Genomic DNA, 7,271 nt, shown 5'->3' on the forward strand with positions numbered 1-7,271 from the left:
GCGCTCGCTTGAAGCCGCTCGCTCCCTCTCCCGCGTGGACGCTTGTAACCGAGTCTTTTGCTATTATAACATTCATTTAAACAGGCTTCTCTCTTCTAGTATCTACAAATTTAACTTCTCTAAAATGGTACCTATAACTTAATCTCTTCTCTAAAATAGTATTAAGTACCTTTTTACTCTCCTTTCTTATTTTCCCAGCAGTGAAATATCGAAATTTTCCTAGAGATTTTGTTTGTAGATCATAATGCTCCCACATTGCTATATGTGACCGAACATCCTAGCAGTTTTATTTTACGTTCGGAAATATTGCTGCCAAGATGCCGAGTATAAACTTTATTCTCAAGAAGTTGAGATTGCAGTACTAAAGTAAGTTGAAGCAGCTGGTTCGTGCAGAAAGCAAGTTTAGATCGACAAAAGATATCAGAAAGTAGATTGGTTCCCGACCCTTTCAGATTTGAACAGTGAGCTGTATGGAACTTCATATTTGAATGGTTCCAGGTTCATGGTTGTGCAAATTTTTATTGCAGCTTGATGGTGAACGTGAACAAAAACGACATGTCCGAGTTCGGCCGTGCACAACGTTTAGGCTCCTACGTACATGATGACAAAATAAATTGAAGCATATCATTCACGGCTAGGAAATTAAAATGAAGAAAAAAGAAAAATGAGTAAAAAGGCACTTAATTCTATTTTAGAGAAGAGATTAACTTATAAGTATTATTTTATAGAAGTTAAATTTGTAGATACTGTTGGAGAGAAACCTGTTTAAATGAGTGTTATAATAGCAAAAGACTCCTTGTAACCCCCTACTGCAAGCGCACCCGACCTGGGCGCGGGACGAACACGAAGGCCGCGGGATTCCCACCTCTCTCACGCCGGTCTCCGGCCGCCTCGCTCTCCCCCCTTCGCGCTCGGCCTCGCGCTCGACCCATCTGGGCTGGGGCACGCGGCGACATTCACTCGTCGGCTCAGGGAACCCCCGGTCTCGGAACGCCGACAGGTAGGGGCCTGCTGCGTGTTGACGAACAGCTTCCCGTCAAGCTCCAGATGGGCAGTCTCCAGCAACCTCTCCAACCCGGGACGGTGCTCCGTTTCGGGAGTCTTGAGTTCATGTCCCTCGACGGCAGCTACGACATGATACTCCTTCCACCGCCATGCGACAACGACAGTGGCGGCCGACAACCCGCCCGCCGGCGGCGGAATCGGCGACGTCTTCCCCGCATGGTGGAAGAACAACCTTCGAGCTCACCCCGTCCTCTCCCCCGCTGACGGAGGAGGAGGCGGGGCAACCAAGGTCAAGCAGGAGACAGCGCCTCGTCGGCTGTCGAGCGAGTCGACGTCCCCAGCACCCCAACGGGGGGCGCACCGGGCGTTGACCTCGCGTTTGAGGCGAAGGCGAGCGCCGTCTCCCCGCGACACGCCAATCCCGAGCAAGCGGATGACGCCAGCACGCTCGCGAAAAGCTTGCTGGACGTCACCCTCGTACCTGAGACGACGGCGCAGTCAGTCCCCGACGTGACCTCATCGCCGCCCGTCGACCAAAAGGTACCGACCGATTCCCATCCCACGTCTTTCGGATTCAACCTCGACCCACCTAGCGGCCCCGCTTTGGCGGGCGCTCTTGTTGAGGCGAGTCCAAACCCTCTGGAGATTCGTATGCGGTCACCTTGGGACCGGCTGACGGACGTCTCGACCTACGGGCCCTCTGGGTCCGAGGAAGACGACGAGCCCAGCATCTGTTGGGATTTCTCTGGACTTGGCAACCCCAGTGCCATGCGGGACTTCATGACCGCATGCGACTACTGCCTTTCCGACGGTAGCCGTAGCTTCGGCGACGAGGACTACGGCCCAAGTCACGAATGCTTCCACGTCGATCTAGGGGGTCCCCCCGAAGGCAACCATCTCGGCATGCCGGAGGACGATGACCTCCCTAGGCCGGTGCCTCGCGTTGACATCCCACGGGAGCTAGCTATGGTCCCTGTTCAGGCGGGGGGCCATGACCCACAGCTCGAGCAAATCCGCGGGGTGCAGGCCAGGCTCGACGAGGGAGCAGGAGCGCTTGAGCCGATCCGTCGGGACGTCGGGCAGGCATGGGCGGGCCAACCTCCGGCCGGAGAAATACGTCATCTACCCCAGGGCTTCCAGCACCGCATCACCGACGACGTTAGGGTCAGGCAGCCACCCGCATCCAGTGGGGTCGGCCAGAACCTGGCGGCAGCAGCAATGCTTCTTCGCACGATGCCGGAGCCATCAACCACCGAGGGGCGGCGAATCCAGGGAGAGCTCAAGAATCTCCTGGAAGGCGCCGCGGCCCGACGGGCCGAGAGCTCTGCCTCTCGAAGGCAGGGGTACCCCTCGGAACCTCATGCCGCGACTTCCCGATTCATGCGGGAAGCCTTGGTCTACACCGGGCGCACGCGCAACACCGCGCCTGCGGCCCCGGGTCGCCTCGGCAACGAGCACCATCACCGCGACCGTCGGGCCCACCTCGATGAGAGGGTGCGCCGAGGCTACCACCCCAGGCGTGGGGGACGCTACGACAGCGGGGAGGATCAGAGTCCCTCGCCCGAACCACCCAGTCCGCAAGCCTTCAGCCGAGCCATCCGACGGGCGCCGTTCCCGACCCGGTTCCGACCCCCGACTACTATCACAAAGTACTCGGGGGAGACGAGACCGGAACTATGGCTCACGGACTACCGTCTGGCCTACCAACTGGGTGGAACGGACGATGACAACCTCATCATCCGCAACCTCCCCCTGTTCCTCTCCGACTCTGCCCGCGCCTGGTTGGAGCACCTGCCTCCGGGGCAGATCTCCAACTGGGACGACCTAGTACAAGCTTTCGCCGGCAATTTCCAGGGCACGTACGTGCGCCCCAGAAATTTCTGGGACCTTCGAAGCTGCCGACAGCAGCCGGGAGAGTCTCTCCGGGACTACATCCGGCGATTCTCGAAGCAGCGCACCGAGCTGCCCAACATCACCGACTCGGATGTCATCGGCGCGTTCCTCGCTGGCACCACCTGCCGCGACCTGGTGAGCAAGCTGGGTCACAAGACCCCCACCAGGGCGAGCGAGCTGATGGACATCGCCACCAAGTTCGCCTCCGGCCAGGAGGCGGTCGAGGCTATCTTCCGAAAGGACAAGCAGCCCCAGGGCCGCCCATCGGAAGATACTCCCGAGGCGTCAACTCAGCGCGGCGCCAAGAAGAAGGGCAAGAAGAAGTCGCAAGCGAAACGCGACGCCGCCGACGCGGACCTTGTCGCCGCCGCCGAGTACAAGAACCCTCGGAAGCCCCCCGGAGGTGCCGACCTCTTCGACAAGATGCTCAAGGAGCCGTGCCCCTATCACCAGGGACCCGTCAAGCACACCCTTGAGGAGTGTGTCATGCTTCGGCGCCACTTCCACAGGGCAGGGCCACCCGCGGAGGGTGGCAAGGCCCGCGACGACGACAAGAAGGAAGATCACCAGGCAGGAGAGTTCCCCGAGGTCCGCGACTGCTTCATGATCTATGGTGGGCAAGCGGCGAACGCCTCGGCTCGGCACCGCAAGCAAGAGCGCCGGGAGGTCTGCTCGGTGAAGGTGGCGGCGCCAGTCTATCTAGACTGGTCCGACAAGCCCATCACCTTCGACCGAGACGATCACCCCGACCATGTGCCGAGCCCGGGGAAATACCCGCTCGTCGTCGACCCCATCATCAGCGACGTCAGGCTCACCAAGGTCCTCATGGACGGAGGCAGCAGCCTCAACATCATCTACGCCGAGACCCTCAGGCTCCTGCGTGTCGATCTGCCCTCTGTCCGGGCAGGCGCTGCGCCCTTCCATGGGATCATTCCCGGGAAGCGCGTCCAACCCCTCGGACAGCTCGACCTTCCCGTCTTCTTCGGAACACCCTCCAACTTCCGAAGGGAGACCCTGACGTTCGAGGTGGTCGGGTTCCAAGGAACCTACCACGCGGTATTGGGGAGGCCATGCTACGCGAAGTTCATGGCCGTCCCCAACTACACCTACCTGAAGCTCAAGATGCCGGGCCCCAACGGGGTCATCACGGTCGGCCCCACGTACAAACACGCGTTCGAATGCGACATGGAGTGCGTGGAGTACGCCGAGGCCCTCGCCGAGTCCGAGGCCCTCATCGCCGACCTGGAGAGCCTCTCTAAGGAGGTGTCAGACGTGAAGCGTCATGCCGGCAACTTTGAGCCAGCGGAGACGGTTAAGTCCGTCCCCCTTGACCCCAGCGGCGACGCCTCCAAGCAGATCCGGATCGGCTCCGGGCTCGATCCCAAATAGGAAGCAGTGCTCGTCGACTTTCTCCGCGCGAACGCCGACGTCTTCGCGTGGAGTCCCTCGGACATGCCCGGCATACCGAGGGATGTCGTCGAGCACTCGCTGGACATCCGAGCCGGAGCCCGACCCGTCAAGCAGCCACTGCGCCGATTCGACGAGGAGAAGCGCAGAGCCATAGACGAGGAGATCCACAAGCTAATGGCGGCAGGGTTCATCAAAGAGGTATTCCATCCCGAATGGCTTGTCAACCCTGTGCTTGTGAGAAAGAAAGGGGGGAAATGGCGGATGTGTGTAGACTACACTGGTCTCAACAAAGCATGTCCGAAGGTTCCCTACCCTCTGCCTCGCATCGACCAAATCGTGGATTCCACTGCTGGGTGCGAAACCCTGTCTTTCCTCGATGCCTACTCAGGGTATCATCAAATCAGGATGAAAGAGTCTGACCAGCTCGCGACTTCTTTCATCACACCCTTCGGCATGTACTGCTATGTCACCATGCCGTTCGGCTTGAGGAATGCGGGCGCGACGTACCAGCGGTGCATGAACCATGTGTTCGGCGAACACATTGGCCGCACGGTCGAGGCCTACGTCGATGACATCGTAGTCAAGACGAGGAAAGCCTCCGACCTCCTTTCCGACCTTGAAGCGACATTCTGATGTCTCAAGGCGAAAGGCGTCAAGCTCAATCCCGAAAAGTGTGTTTTTGGAGTACCCCGAGGCATGCTCTTGGGGTTCATCGTCTCCGAGCGGGGCATCGAAGCCAACCCGGAGAAGATCGCAGCTATCACCAGCATGGGGCCCATCAAGGACTTGAAAGGCGTACAGAGGGTCATGGGATGCCTCGCGGCTCTGAGCCGCTTCATCTCACGCCTCGGCGAAAGCGGTCTACCTCTGTACCGCCTCTTAAGGAAGGCCGAGTGCTTCACTTGGACCCCTGAGGCCGAGGAAGCCCTCGGGAACCTGAAGGCGCTCCTCACAAAGGCGCCTATCTTGGTGCCCCCAGCTGCCGGAGAAGCCCTCCTGGTCTACGTCGCCGCGACCACTCAGGTGGTTAGCGCCGCGATTGTGGTCGAGAGGCAAGAAGAGGGGCATGCGTTGCCCGTTCAGAGGCCAGTCTACTTCGTCAGCGAGGTGCTGTCCGAAACCAAGATCCGCTACCCACAAGTTCAGAAGCTGCTGTACGTGGTGATCCTGACGCGGCGGAAGCTGCGACACTACTTCGAGTCTCATCCGGTAACTGTGGTGTCATCCTTCCCCCTAGGGGAGATCATCCAGTGCCGAGAGGCCTCGGGTAGGATTGCAAAGTGGGCGGTGGAAATCATGGGCGAGACGATCTCGTTCGCTCCTCGGAAGGCCATCAAGTCTTAGGTCTTGGCGGACTTCGTAGCTGAATGGGTCGACACCTAGCTACCGACGGCTCCGATCCAACCGGAGCTCTGGACCATGTTCTTCGACGGGTCGCTGATGAAGACAGGAGCCGGCGCAGGCCTACTCTTCATCTCGCCCCTCGAGAAGCACCTACGCTACGTGCTATGCCTCCATTTCCCGGCATCCAACAATGTGGCTGAGTACGAAGCTCTGGTCAACAGGTTGCGGATCGCCATCGAGCTAGGGGTCCGATGCCTCGACGCTCGCGGTGACTCGCAGCTCGTCATCAACCAAGTCATGAAGAACTCCCACTGCCGCGACCCGAAGATGGAGGCCTACTGCGATGAGGTTCGGCGCCTGGAAGACAAGTTCTACGGGCTCGAGCTCAACCACATCGCTCGGCGCTACAACGAGACTGCGGACGAGCTGGCTAAAATAGCCTCGGGGCGAACGACGGTTCCCCCGGACGTCTTCTCCCGGGATCTGCATCAACCCTCCGTCAAGATCGACGACGCGCCCGAGCCCGAGGCACCCTCGGCCCCGCCCGTGGCACCCTCGGCCCAGCCCGAGGCACCCTCGGCCCAGCCCCAGGTATCCTCGGATCATCCCGAGGCACCCTCGGCTCGGCCCGAGGCATCCTCGACTCAACCCGAGGTACCCTCGGCCCCCGAGGGCGAGGCGCTGCACGTCGAGGGGGAGCAAAGCGGGGTCACGCCTGATCAAAACTGGCAGACCCCGTACCTGCAATATCTCCACCGAGGAGTAGGGGTGGATATCGAGCCAGCTCGGCTCGTTATGGCTCGGCTCTTTATGGCTCGTTAATGTAACGAGCCAGCTCGGTTCGGCTTGTTATACTAACGAGCTAAACAGCTGGCTCAGCTCGGCTCGTTAGGAAGCTCGAGCCAGCTCGTTAGGCTCGCGAGCCACACAACTAAATACAAAGATCTATGTATATAAATATATATATATATATAACCGAAAAATCATATTTTAAGTGTTTAACACTACAAACCCAAAACCTTTATAATATTATTATTATATCATTGTCCTAGCGCTTCTAACTTTTAATATTAAATTAAAATAACCAAATATGTATTGACTTACAAATTTATAAACCCTCATTATAATAAGATAGCAACAAGCATCATTATAAAGCAATTCATCATCCATTCCACAAACATGTAACATTTCATTGCACAACACTAACATCATATGTTGCTAGAAACAAAGTTCACAAAACCATAACCAATAATCAAATATTAAATATTCAATGTAGGTATGTAGCCATGCAATAATGCAAATCTTTAAGCACATGGCACATCCACATATGTCCATATCATGGATCATAACTACGAGAAAATAAGATTACGAGAGATGAGACGACACCAACGATTAGACAAACTTGTGGTGTGGCTTAGCTCGTTTGGCTCGCGAGCTAGCTCACGAGCTAACCCGAGCTGGCTCATTAGAGAACCGAGCTAGAATGCTAGCTTGGCTCGCTACAAAATTAAAACGAGCCGAGTCGAGCCGAGCTACTAATGAGCCGAGTCGAGCGAGTTATCGAGCCACGAGTATTTCGTCCAGCCCTACCGAGGAGAGCTACCCTCCGACCGAGCCGA

This window comes from Zea mays, chromosome 5 (genome assembly GCF_902167145.1).
Source record: "Zea mays cultivar B73 chromosome 5, Zm-B73-REFERENCE-NAM-5.0, whole genome shotgun sequence".
In the NCBI taxonomy this organism is placed as follows: domain Eukaryota; kingdom Viridiplantae; phylum Streptophyta; class Magnoliopsida; order Poales; family Poaceae; genus Zea; species Zea mays.